The sequence below is a fragment of the Vespula vulgaris genome, chromosome 4, assembly GCF_905475345.1.
Source record: "Vespula vulgaris chromosome 4, iyVesVulg1.1, whole genome shotgun sequence".
Classification (NCBI taxonomy): Eukaryota; Metazoa; Arthropoda; class Insecta; order Hymenoptera; family Vespidae; genus Vespula; species Vespula vulgaris.
This window is the reverse complement of record NC_066589.1, coordinates 4,061,896-4,077,007: the sequence shown is the minus strand read 5'-3', so window position 1 is coordinate 4,077,007 and position 15,112 is coordinate 4,061,896.

Here is a 15,112-nt window from a genome sequence, read left to right as displayed (position 1 = left end):
CACGAGCACAATGCGGCCCGGATTTGACACATCTATCAGGACACAATGCTTGGCCCAACCCGCCCGATTCTTTACCTTTCTACCCTCCTTCCGCTTCTTCTTCTTCTTCTCCTCTTCTCTTCAACTTGCAAGAAAGACCTAACCTCACCGCGGGAATCATCTTCCTCGAGCCTGAAGGGAAGAGTGAGTGAGTGAGACAGAAAACATGACCGATATTCTTGACGATGTTTCCACCGTAATTGTCCCTTTTTTGTCAGCTACCCTCGACCAAGCGGTATCAACGAACAAACCATTCCTCGAAGAAAGTAGTAATGACCGATATGTTGTTACAAGTTGTGTGTACGTGCCAAAAATACTTTTATTATAGATATAAAATATCATTTTGTATGATATACAGTTTTTACAATTATTTCATTTAAATTGGGTATTATTTCGAATAAATTGACTCAGTTTTAAAGAACTGAATATATCATTCAGATATATCGTTAAAATCTACGACATCTTGAAAAGTAAATACAATAAATATATCTTCGTAAATCGGAATGTTCGTGCTGGAGACACGAAGAAATATGATTAGAATGAACGAAACGATTGTATCCAAAGACATCGAGTATTATAACGATGTCGAGGTAACTTTATCGAAAGGGTAGATGTAAAGATACTAACAGGGGAAGGTTCGTAAATTAACGGTCGTTCGGGCGCCCGTCGGGTCAAAGCAAGCCGCTAAGCCGGTGAATCGTCATTATCGCGCTCACGAGTGGTGACGCTGATAGATGCCGTCTCTAAATGATGATGGATGGCTCGTATAACTGTCGCAATATACAGCTACCCGACGTGCTTCGTATCTTGATTTACTATCCGTTCTTTCGCCATTTTGCAATTCCCCATACGCAAAAGTACGTCTGGCTCTGTCATTATCGTCGTTCGCTTCTTTCTTAATTAACTGCGACCTGTCACGAAGGCGGAGTAAAGAGAAGAGAAAGAAAGGGAGAGACGAAGAGAGAGAGAGAGAGAGAGAGAGAGAGAGAGAGAAAGAGAGAGATAGCTATTCGAGAAGCACGGTAGTGACGTCGATCAGATAAAATGAAAATCTCGAAGATAAAGTTGGACACGAAGAGGCGTTACGCGTTTTTTGTCTCTTTTCTCCTGGTGTAAAGAAGGTTACGCGTCGTCTCTGCGTGAGAATGTTGCAGCGACGTGCAAGTTGATCGCTAATATCGTCGACAAGTCGAACAAATACCTAGCAAGCTTTCTAGTACGAGTTTTGCTTCGTTATTTCGTCTAAGTAGATATTTATTCCTGTCTCATTAAAAGCAAAAGCCTTCCGTCAGTAAAATATCATGTCGAGAACAAACAAATTAAATCGAAATAACGTTTCCAAGCTCGTTTTCTTGCTTGCTATTTGTATTTCACAGTAAACGATGAAACGTCGCGCGTTCGACGGCGAAACGTCGACAATTAACGTCGGAAAATTTATCCGAACGAAAATGTTAGCCAAGGAGACTTGGGAAATGAATGAAGTCGAAAGTTGTCGAGAAGAGAAACCACGTGAATTCGATTTCACGATGATATTTTGTTCGTCCCACGGCAGTTCAACCGGATAGCGCGATTCGTCCCAGAAAGATGTATCGACACGATCTGTTCCCAGATAAGTTTGAAGAAAGCAAAAGAGAAAGAGAACGGTAGAGTTGTTGGACGAGCTAACGTCGTACGGTTTGTAATAAACGAGAGCTTTTTAGTCGAACGGCGTTGAGGGATCGAGCTGATCCGCGTATCGCGTGCAGATGCTTTCCTCCTCCCTCTTCCTTTCTCTCTCTCTCTCTCTCTTTCTCTCAGTCTCACACATCGGTCCCTTTCGTTTACCACGCTCCAACCACGAAACATCATTCATCATTCTGATGCATAGGCTTCCATAACACTCGACGGCGACCGGCCAGGCGACCGTGCCAACCCGCAGATATTTCCTTCTCGTGCCTGCTAAATTAACGCCTCGTCATTAGCAGCCTGCCGCTTCGAACCGATCCGCCCAAACTTCGTCCCACGCTTTGTCTCGAACTACCTTACTCTCCTTTCTCTTCATCCTTTTCTCTCTCTCTCTCTCTCTCTCTCTCTCTCTCTCTCTCTTTCTACCTTTTCTTCCTCTTCTATTTATTTGTTTATTTATATTATACTTTCCTCTTTCATAATAGTCCGATTTGGCTCAATCACCGTAGGAATTGTTTCAAGGAAAGCGAGTTTTACGACGTTACCGCTTTTCCAAGAAGACCATTTTACATCTTCCAAGAAAAATCATTTCTATTCATGCATGAGGAACTTATATAACAGGGAATAATACTTTCGGCTGAAATGATTTAGTCGAATATATTTTTACTACTACCTGCGGATTAAAAGATTTTAATGAAAATATAATCAGCTATAAATAGGATTTTTACGATGTATTTTACTGTTTTTTTTTTTCGTGACGGAAATGATATTATCGCTGTATATAGTTTGCGTACAATTTGTTCTTTGTTTTTGAAGAAAAAAGATGAAAAAATTAGGTGCTGAAATTGAGAGATTTCGGAAAAATAGATTTGATCGATTTAACTTTTTAACAAGCTACCTGTTTCTACTGAAGTTATTTGTACCGAATTATGATCATCAAAATCATTGTGTGTGTAAAGCATCTTTGTTCGTTCGGTACCATTGGGGGTAGTTGCTCTTTACCGATTTATCGGTTGCAATAATTTACCACCGAGGCGACTAAGCAGACAATGTAACAGTCCGGTGATCGATCGTGCTGTGGCGATACGTCGTCGTGGGATTAGCTGAGACGTCAAAATGGACTTACCGGTACTTATCTCTTCACCCCGAACTCAAGGATTACACTGGAAAAGAATATAAATGGGAATGTTCCTCTCCTTTCCACCGCGTGCTTTCTCTTATCTGACGCGGTTATTTTTCTTCGAGCGCCACGAAGATGCATCGTCGAGCTTCCCGTCATAAAGAAGGACCGATTACGAATCTCGACGCGTCGTCGCATCCACGAGAAGGTTTAACAGCCGGAACGGACGTGAACGACTACGTAGAATCGAGTCGCGTCTGGATATGATGGTCTCGAGGAAAAAAGGAACGAGTTGAAAAGGACATAATCTTCTAGCTGCGTTTTATTGCATTAATTATAATGATTTTTATAATGATATACAAAAGCTTTTAAATATTAATCTTTTATAGATCCTAATTAAATACTAAAGGACATTAAGAAGTTAGTTGCACTCGCATAAAAAAGAAAAAAAAGAAAGTATGGAACACGTTTGATGTTTCGACGATCTGCATGATAAATATATAAATAAACTTGCTGATTATGTAGAAAAGTAGATGTCCCATTTTATTGTCGAATAAATAAAAGAATGGTCATCAATGTCTTTTTTATATGCTTGTGCAATTAACTTTATGAATATCAGGATAGAAATTCAAACGGGTATAAGATTTTAAGTATCTAACTAGGATGTTCAAAGCAAAGGGAACAACCGAAAGATAGATTCGCTTGCTAATGATTGTCGACGTTCGGTACCGCGATTAGCATCTCTCTCTTTTCCTCTTTCTCTTTCACTCTCTAGAAATTCTCGATGAGAGCAAGAGATTTGACATGGTCTCCGAACGAACGAACGAAGGTACACCGATCGATAACCGATCGATAGTTGATCGATCTTAAGAATCGATCTCGAGAAGGAAGGCTACGGTTCGAAAGCCTTGACCCTTGATTTTCCATCGAGCCGCTTTAACGTCAATCGCGGCGAGAGCGGAGAAACGCTCGCGCGTTCTCCGGCTGTCCTGATCGGATCCTCGGCCGTCCGTTCAGATTGGAATCTGGTCGGGGCTTAATGACGGCTCGAGACGGACAGGTATCGAAGCGGCAGAAGCAGAAGTCGGTGCAGGAGTTCTAGCAAAAGAGGGAGAGGGAGTCGTGTCACATCAACGGTGCCGCGAGATCTACGGCCGCGGCTTTACCGACCGAGGACAGGGGATGAATTCTTTTCGTTTCGGTACCTCCTCCTCTTCCTGTTCTTCCTTCCTTCCAGCAACTGTCTCGATCCGTTTCCGGATAACGACCGATGCCGATCCGCGACTTAACAAAGGTTGTTACCTGAACAAAATCGAAACAAAATCGAACAAGACCTTATAGACTATTCGAAATTTGACGATTTTTTTCTTTTGATCGACGACCTCAAATTAACGTTAAATTCCAAGATACTTCACCGTTACTTCATCTTGTATTTCTTCAAAGAATTTATTTCTATTTCCTCCAAATTTATTGGAAATAAATAGATATGTATTAATCCAAGTGATTATTTCTACATATCAGATTGGTAATAATGATGTAGTACTGTTTGATATGTCTCATCAATTACTTTTCTTAAAATAACGAGACGAAATAAACCGATCTAGCAGATGTAGTTGTCGATAAATTTCCAACACAACTGGTTAGCTCTGATGGTCGACATTCTTTGAACTAGTTGACGATACCATTGCTAAGCTTAGAACTTCTTTAGATAGCACGAGCGTAACGTTACTCAAACTTGTAGACGGTAGAATTCGTGTAAACGCTACTTCTTCAACGAGTCTGTTAAATAGCACTGCTGACAAAATTACTTAAGGTTAAATGATCCTCTCAACGCGTCGCGGTAGATCGTATTACCTTTTTTGTACCACGACATTGTAGAATGTAGCAAGAAACAGATTAGAGAGTGTGAGAATGAGAGAGAGAGAGAGAGAGAGAGAGAGAGAGAGAGAGAAGGAGAGAGAGAAAGAGAGAGAGAGAGAGAGAGAAAGAGAAGAGGCGATAAAATCATTAGACAAGCTCGATACCTAGCACCTACCGGTGCTTTTCTATTTTTGCGCGACGAGAGAGGATGGTGGTATCTACGTCAATCCGTTTGCTATGGCTTTACTCCTTCCACGAAACACGTTCGTAAGGACTCGTAAAGAAAGAGCCAAGTCCACAGGCGCGAGACAAAGAGGATGAAAAGTAAAAAGAGAGAAAGAGAGAGAGAGGAAGAAGGGGAATAATATTTATTATCGTCTGCAAGGAAGGGACGGACTGAGCGTTGTGTATACGCGTATATAAATTAACGAGACGCGAGACGGCAATAGATAGCGGCCTTAAATAGTAAATAGAGAATTCCAGTAGCCAGACGGGAGGTAGAGTGGATCAAAGGGCGCCGACTTACGTTCGAAACTCCAACCGAAGCTCAGCTCTCTTCTTTCTCTTCCATAGGATAGGGTAAGAGCGAGAGAAAGAGATAAAGAGAGAGTGAGAAAGAGAGAGAGAGAGAAAGAGTTCGGAGGAAAGAAGAGGTAATAGATTGCCTCTTTCTGACTTTTATCGTAGCAGAAAAAGCTTGTCAGATCCAACGTTCTGGAGTCCCGCGCTCTTTATTACGCGCGCTATGCTGTATAGAGGCGTTCCTCGTCCGTAGAATCTGAGGAGACGAGTAGTAGTCGTCGCGTGTACGTACGAGAACGAAAGAGAGAGAGAGAGAGACAGAAATCGTGCCGGAAAAGGGCTTCCGCGTAAAATGAGTTACGGAAATACTTGGACCGTGGAAGTATCCAACGCTAGCACCACTGATTTTAGAAAAAGTCCTTTCAAAGTTGAATACCCACCAGTGAAAGAAAACTTGTGACTCTATCACTTCTCATATGTTTCGAATTTTTATTAGATCGTAAGTACGTGTTACCAATTTGTGTTATTATTTCACTCTCTCTACTTTTTCTTTTTCTTTCTTTTTGCTTTTTTTCTTTTCTTTATTTACATATGATTCTTCGACTTTTCTCTATATCAACGTGGTCAATTACGATCCGTGATCTTTCAAATACGAATTGTGGACTGCAGTTACAATCTCGCGGAATTATCACGAGTGATTTTTCGATAAGAGAAGTAAAATTTTCAGAGTAACTCTGACGAGCATCTAATTAGCGTCAGTCGTAACCTGTCATTAAGTTGGGATCGATCAACGATATGCGGTAGCTATCTTAAATCCTCGCCTGTGCGATTTCCATACATCGCTCATTATCATTCTAAACGTCCCGTCATTCCGCGGTCTCGGTCGTTCTCGTCGTTGTCGTCGTCTTCGTCGTGGTCGTCGTTGTCGTTGTCGTCGTCTCGGATGAGCGAAATCGCGAAGGGCTGCGAAGATAAAAGGGGACCCGACGGCATCCTCGAAGCGTCCTCTTGAAGCCTTCATGGGCCCCGAACGGGAACAATCGGCTGATTGCTGACCGTTGGACGTCAGCGAAACGGAGATTTCAAGATATTCCATAAATGTAAGATCTTCGAGAATGACCGGAGCTTGGCTTGGCACTGGCCGCGAAGTGGAAAGGAGGAAAGGAGAAGAAAAGAGAAGGAATAAGAAACAGAAAGAGAGAGAGAGAGAGAGAGAAAGAGAAAGAGATAGAGGACGAGCACGTAGCACGAGGGGGCCATCAATCCTCGCGGGACGTAGACGAACAGCCGTGGTCCACGGCAAAGCTGCCGACATCAGTCGTCGTCGTCGTCGTCTCCGTCGTCTTCGTCGTCTCCGTCTTCTTCTCTGTCCTTCGCAATGCGTAAGAGACAACGAGAAAGAGAGAAAGAGAAAAGAGACGCGTAGACGCGCCGGTAGAAGCCGCTACTTAGCAAGCAGGCATGTGTCTTAAAACCCGATGGAGTCTGGGTTTCGTTCCCCTCCTCGAAGGATATCAAAGGGCCGCGCCTCCTTTGGAATTCACCAGTTGTTAACATTTAACAGTGATGCCTCTCCGCAATTTTTGTCGCGCATCGCTGACATTTCTCCATGGCTTCCCCCTTCTCGCGGACTCCTCAGTCTCTAACGAAACGATTTAAATCAACGTGAACCGACGGGAAAGACTCGCTACTCTTCTCCCTTCTCTCTCATTCTCTCATTCATTTTTCCCTGCGTACTTTCGTGACTTTCGTACTCGATTACGTTCATCACGTTACCAAATTTTTCTTCGTTTTTTCTCTCTGTCTGTATGTCTCTCTCTCTCTCTCTCTCTTTCTCTGCTATATATTATTCTATCTTGAAAAGTCGTTCTCAGTTTGTATTGTTTTTCTGTAAAAATTGAGTTTTGAATAAATACAGAAAGTGTATCCCCGAGGGTACAACCTTTTTTAATCGTTTTCGTAGGAAATCCATAATCGCTTTTTCTCATTCTTCTTTTTTTGTCTTGCTTTCTCTTGTCTTCCTTCCTCGCCCATGGTGATAAATATTCGAGCACGGCAGATCGACGTACGCGGAATGGGATGTTAAAGCGGGAAAGATTTAGCGCTTTTAAAATTACGAACCATTCCCTCCGGGGGTCTCGGTAACTAGAACCGAGAGACTCGTCCGTCTCGCATGGAGGTAAAACGCAAGGAGGAAAGGTTACAGGGGTAACTTGTGAATCCTCTGGCTCTCGTAACGTTTTCGCGAAGACAAGCAGGAGTTGCAGAGGTGGACCCGACGTCTTTACGACGAGTATTCGTCTCTATAAAACTGTCTCGCACTCTTCCCGCGTATTCTCCCTTTATTCGCCAAACTCTACCAGACTACAAGCGACTACGCTGTGATACAATGTCGACGCGAAAGGAGGAAAAGCGCGAATACCTACTCTCGCGACGTCTTCCGTGTAGAAACGAGAAGAAAAGGACAATAGGAGGGTACATATGTTACCGGAAAGTAAGAATTATAAACTTTATTTGACAATTTATCTTACACAGGTTGACGTACTTACGACAGAATTTCTACCGATCTATGAAGTAAATCTTCGGAGTTCTTTCAAAGATTTAACTACTTATAAAATTAATTGCAAGATGGTTAAAAATGTGAATTTACTTCTTATTGGATTTTTACCCAATCTAATTTGTTTGTTTTTAAATGTTAAACGATACATTACGCATAGGTATTGTATAATTATAACACATGTAAATGAACGTTGTTTTTTTTACAAAAATGAAAGATAAAAAGTTATTTCAAAGATTTCTTCTCGCGACGATTATTTACATCTTGAAAACTAAACCAATCGTGTAGCATAAAAAAAAACAGAATACAGTTAAGAGAAAGGACAGGTGCCACGTGCATATATTGCCACGAAACTTCTTATAAGAGAGGAATCTTAATGTAAACTATACAAATGCATTAACAACGCATTGTATATTTTTTAAAATCCTTTTATTCCTTCTTCACGTTTTATGTCCATCGCTATATTATATAATCTTGAATTTAATTTTTAAAAACTTGTCAAGAGTTTTATCATTAGTTCCAATTTAATTAATTATTGTTCTAAATCGACAATACTCTTGTACAGATCACGCTCATTTTTCTCCAAAGAATAAGATTCTTAGAAACATATCTATCTTACGTTGTAAAGAAAAATCGGCGGAGGTTAAACGCAAATCTTGAAAAGCTACGGTACGAAGAGCATCCGGCGGCGTTGCGAGATTCCGAGCTCGTTTGTGGTTCTTTTTAGTAAGTTTTACGGTTTTAGTAAGATTTACGAGTTTCGGCCGCGATGAGACCACTAGCCTTTAACGTCATTAGCGAGTGGAAGTTTTTTCAAACGCGAACGTTCTCTTGCTCTCGCTTCTGAACCCGTACCGGATCCATCCTTTCTGTCAACCGAGAAGAATCGTTGGCGAGGCCATTCGTGAGATGCTCGTGCGCATGCCACCATGGTATGCGAGTTCTCGGTTAAGTTCGGATATAAGACGCGCGCGTTAGAAAAAGTTTAATCGGCTTCCCAATGACACGGAACATGTCTTCGAAGGGATAGAAGGACTGGTGTATCCGGTTCGCCAAGAATACGCGCGTCGGAAGAACACTAGAGCGTCGTATTTCTCGTAAGTCCGTTGAAGAAGAATTTACAGAACATTGGTACGAAAGATTTATAAACGAAGATATTTCACTTCGATGAGAGGACTCTTTTTTCCCAAACGAGATAACTATTTTGAGTGTGTTTCCAAAAATCGACTACTTGTTTGATATATCGACGAAATTATCTTTGGATCGTTGATAATAAGACACTAATTTTTAGAAACATCAAAATTGTTTCTATTTAACATTATTCCTTTCTAAATGTCCAAGCCTGTAGAGAAATATTTACGAATTGACTTTGAAATGAATTTCTGACATTTTTCTGGCAAGGTATACACGTCATTTATTTCTTTATCTCATATCTTGTTGTTTTTTAAGAATGAAGAAGTGTTATTGCAGTGTTTGATAAATCATGTAATAATAAAATTTTAAAATAGTTTTAATAGTATCTTCGAGTATGTTTTTGTACTTTCGTGAAAAGGGCATTGCCGCTGTAAATTATTAGCGTTGGAGAACAGAAGCAGCTGTTTGACCAAGACCAGTTATTTTGATTTATTACGTGTTGATGGTATTGGACTAATAAAATACGACAGTTCTGTTTTTAACTAGAGAAGAACGACGTTTTGTGGTACGACTTTTATTTGGTAACTTCTTCGTCATTTATTATGACAATAATATATATATATATATATATATATATATATATATATATATATGCGTATAAAACACATACATCATCGGTCGTAAAATTCTTACGATATGAATGTGATTTTATAATATGAATGTAAAATTAAGGTTGTAATTTGCAGTTTTTATTTCAAAAAAATAATAAAGAATATTTATTTGTTTCAGTCACTTTAAATTTAAAATTGTAATTTTTTTATAGATTGACAATATAATATTAACGTACATAAATGTTAGATTGGTAGGAAAATATAGAACTTCCATCTACCACACATTATTTTATTCGTACAAAGAAATATGTATATGTATATGATCGTGTGTCACAAATTTTGATGTTGATTGAAGATTTGACACATTTTCGCAAACAGACTGACGAGTTTGCGATTATTTCGACTGTCAAAGAATGATTTTCAATTTGTTATTTTGGTAACGATTACTCGTAACAAAAAATCAATATTTACGCATAGCTTATCGTCCTGTTGTTTCATAAATTTTGTAATTTACGCGATTATTTTTATATGTTCGGAACTATTATATTTGACTATCGGATACATAAAAGTATTGTTTCTTTTTTCGACATTCCATTCTACTTGTTATGAGAAATAATAAAACAAAATACAGATGAATGATTTAATATTACATTAATCTATCGATCTTTTATTATTCAGTTTTCTTTCTATTCTTATTTTTTATGTCGTATTCAATATTTGATCAACGATGATATACGCTCTCTGGACATCTTTAAAGGCATCATAAATCGTTTCGGAGCTTATCGGCCTTCGAGGATACATTCCCACCTGGACATAGAAACGCTGTTAGGCTATTCTAATATCAACGGTGATTTCAACGCTGATATGTGATTACTATCTTCATCGTTCTTGTATTTTTGCGTTGATGATGTCCATCCATTTCACTTTTACGAGCGTAAGCGAATTTGTGATGAACGAAAGTAAGAATAAAGAGAGAAAGAGAAAAAAAAGTAACAGACAGACGGATGGACGGACAGACAAGCAGGCAAGCAGACAGACATGCTGAAAGGCAGAAAGATAGAGGGAGAAAGAGAGTGAGGGAGAGGGAGAATAAGAGAAACGCGATGAAAGAAAAGAGAGGGTTGAAAAAGAAGTAACGGGTCGGAGAGAGACATTTGCGTGACAGATAAACCTAAAAAGCGGAAGGATATTAATCAGACGCTCGTTTTCACCTCGTTCAGACATGACTTATTTGTGGTCAGTTTTCATTCCTTCGTATAAAAGACTGGAGTTTCACCTTTCTCGTCGTTCAGGACACGATATCTCTGCTCTTTGATTTCGAATGACATCGAATAAATTCATCGAATGTCTTTAAAAGGACAAATTTCTGAATACATCAAGTTATTGAATCTTTATCGATAATCTTAAAGTATTATCCCGCTTATTCGTGGTAAATCTATTCAAAATAGAATATCGACAGTTTCCTGTAGAATAACGTTACATATTATATGATACAAATGTGATTTGTAAAGCAACAAAATATCAATCAATTAAAATCTTATTCAATAACGGGGGATTAATAGGTACAATTATGTTTCAATTAGTTTAACAGGATTATATATGATATAGGTCACTATATTCCGAGCTGATAAAATGAAATATGCAGGAAAAAATGAAACATATATAGAACCATATATGGCAATCCAAGAATAGCAAAATCTCTTGCGTAAAGATACGATCAGACGTTTGCATAATATAAATAAAAATAGGCTTGCATCGTTGATTATATTGGTACAAAAGATAAACCTAAAACAAATGTAATGCAATATTATCTAACGAATGACACAGTTTAACGTAACGCAACTTAAAGCAAGAATTTCTCTCCTGTCGATTATGAATAGTAAGGAAACTTTAAGACATAGGCGTAGAATCCAATGGTCCCTCGGATTTGCGTGCAGAGTAAGACTGCAGCTTAAAGCGTGGCTCTGAACCGCAGAGCTCTCTCTCTCAGAGTCCGCACGTCGTCCGCACGTTGGCTGCACGTCGCGCGCGCTAAATATAAAAGCACCTCGCGGGCACGCACCGGCAGCACCGCCTAGCGTTCCGTGCCTACGCCATCTTGCATGGAAGAGTCATTTGCGTTGGCCCGGCCCACAGAGGGCAGCCTGGCTCCGCCTCCGGTTGGCCGCTTGTACATAAGCAGAACCATCTTTATTACCCGCAGGCACTAACCGTAAAGGAATCGGAGACTTGCTCTTGCGAGAGGGCGAAAGAGGTATCTAGAAGAGAGAGAGAGAAAGGAAGAGATAGATAGAGAGGGCATGGAAGGGACAGGGGAGAGAAAAGCAGAGAAAGAGAGAGACAGGGTGAGGGAAGGGTTGGAAGAAGGGAGAGAGAACTGGACCGGTCTTACACACAGAGGCGCCGCACTTCGTGTAGAGAGACGAGGAATACGAAAAGGGGGACAGTACGTCTCTCCTCTTCGTGTTTCTTCGAGATCGACCGCTCGTTTCGGGGATCGGCCGAAGAATTATGGTATAAAGTGGTAGGGCATGACGGTGCCGTAGGCATAGTTTGTCTTTATAACGTCTGCGTGGCCGCGGCGGAACATCAAACGAGCCGCTGATGGCTCAAAGTGCCTGACCGGGATATAAATCCACGGCCCACCTCAGCTCGTCCGCCCAGGACGAGTCTCCCTTTCTCCTTCTTGTTCTCATCCTCTTTCTCCTCTTTTTCCTTCCACTCCTTCATCTCACCCCTCCACACCCTTCTTTCTATCCAACAGGCTCTCCCCTATATCGCCGTGCTCCTTCACGACTCTTTACGAAGGAACACACGCTGTCCTTTCTTTCCTGTCCTCCACCACAGATCCGATCCTTCCGTTCTGCTTTGACGCTCTCCGCCACCCGGTGTCTTCGATCTTCGTTCTCGGCATTCGTGCTTCTCATCTCGAGACCTTGTGGAACTTCGTCTATGTCTTCTTCTTCTTCGACGTTGTGAATTTTTCGTTCTGTGAATTTTTCTTGGTGAGATAAGGGGTATCGTTGATCCGTTTCGGAGTTTCCTTCATTTAAGCTAGTGATTGGCGATGGTGATACTTCTAGTTCATTGATACTACACTTGCTCAGATTTTGTGTTGGCAGGATAAGATCGAAGTTCTCTTTTAACAGGTTTGATTGACAACTAGTTTTTGTAAAACAATGATATTCCGATAATTGCATATCAAGTAACATCATTTCTTTTGACATTTCGAAATCTTTGGAGGGACAAAAGAATCATAATTTCCTGTTCTGTACGTCTTCGTTTACGTACATATTTATCTTGATAGATTCTTGTATAGCACTTAATGCAGAGATAAAAGGTGAAGGTTGCGAAGCGATGTCAGTAATCAGAAGGGCGCGGTGTTAGAAGGACATGCGGCAGTTTTGTCGCGGAAGATATCGGACAAATGGGGTTGTTCCGTAGACAGGCGGGTTATCTCGGTCGGCCGTCGAGTAGCCACCCTACTAAATCACTCGCTTCGAGTCCACGACCTCTGCCGCCGTTATCCCTAACAACGTTTATGGCCAGAGCTTTGATGTAGTCCTGTACTTTCTAACGTTTCAAAAGTCGGCTGGTATAATTGATGTTCCGCTTCATGACATGATCGATTACTTCGCTTTATTTTTCCTTCATTAGCGCGGATACACATTGATGTATCGACTGAAAAACGTGAGAACCGTGGATTTAAATGTAGAGAAAGTTTCGTAGGAATACATGACGACGAGAGGAATACAATCGGACATAGCTACAAAGAAAAACTTTATTTTCTTTATATCACCATGTAATGGAACGCAATTTTATCAATATTAAATTTTGTCAAAGGGACTAATACAATCTTATCAATTTTATAAGGAATAATTAAATTTATAAATACAACATTATTGCATCGTAATAATAAAAGAACAGATGTCGAAGCCAGTATTGAAGTTTTTTTCAATAAAACCAATAAATGCTTTACTAGCTGCCTTTTTCGAAACGTAAACTTCCTAAGAGGGCTTGGCAGTGAAAGCACAAGCGAGCAAAGCGAGCAGTTTGTAAATAAATTCGCAACGCTTTTCTACGTCGAAGAAAAGGCCAAACGGAAATGATAGAAGTATAGAAAGAGAGAGAAAGAGAGAGAATGAAAGATCGAGAAAGGGAACCGGTACGTAGCCGTGGTCGAATCGCAACGAGAAGACTGAGGGACGAAAGGCGGATGGCGAAATAAGGGGGGAAAGTCTTTGGTCGTACAGAAAGAAAGAAGGAGAGAGAATACACGATGTTTCCGTAGCAGAGCTGGCTTGTTTACCGGCAGACACTATTGGCTTCTCATTCGAGTCTCGGAATTGCGAACGCGCTCACATTCACGAAGCATAAAGGCAGGGATATTGCTTCCCTTTGTGCACGCGCGAACGCCGTTTCCTTAATTTATTTATCTTTGTCAGCGGGCGGCGGCTGCTGCTGCAGCCTCGCGCCACTCTCTCTGTCTCCTCTATCTTTCTCTCCTGTCCTTACATTATTCCTACCGTTGGATGGTTTACGTTGAGCCAGCCCGATTCCGAGCCTTTGAGAATTGACTTCGACTCGCCGCCAGCGTCGACCCTCACGAAAGGCAAATTCTTTCCTTCAAATACTCTCTGCGGAGTCTTTCTTATAATTCCGACCGACGTCCGCGTTCAGAACTCATTTTGACGTCGATCGTCAGCAGAACCATTGAAAGAAATTATTTTGGCAGCTGGTTTTACCCGATTCACAATGTCCAGAGTAATTGGATTTCGAGAAAATTACATTTCGATTATCATTTATCTTTCGTTTGTTATGTCGGAAGAACAGACAAGCGTAGACCTGCTAAGCTTGAACATACTAAATAGTTAAAAGATCATCCTAATCAGAATGTATATACAAATCTGAACTACGATATAATCTAGAGACCACACAAATTTACTTTGACAAATGGTCCTTGTTATTTGTACCGTTGAAATAAGTGTTGTCTTACCGGATATCTACGATAATGTATTTAAGCTTCTTAAACGACGACAGCTTCGTTCCTGTCACGTTCATAGCTACTATATCGAATAATCGATCTTTGGAACATACGACGAACCCACGGTATTCTATTCTTCGGAACCCTACTACTATACTCTCATATTTATCAAACGCACGTCGTTCCGTGGCTGGAGAACCAAAAAAGCAAGCTGCAAGCGTTGACGGAAACGCTTATTGCGTCTGCAAACAGCTTCGTCACTGGGATAGAAATTAATCAACTAGAAGGACGGGACCGAGATTATCAGCTTTCGCTTCAACACTGCGGTTTTGTCCGGCCGAGATCCCTGAAGGCCGAGATCTCTGCCAGTCTCTCCCCCTTGCTAGCATTAGGAAGTTGGATGGCGTTGGCGGAGCTAGAATGGATTGTTGCCCTCGGGGGTGTAGGTGGATAGGAACGAATTGAGAAAGGGTGGGTTTCTCTATCTATCTATCTATCTGTCTCTTTCTCTCTCTCTCTCCTTCTCTCTCTCTCTCTCATTCCCTTCTTCATTCCCTCACGTTGTCCGCCTTACTTTTATCCTGCCTAGCTCGTAAAGCGATCGAGCGTTTATTCGCCAT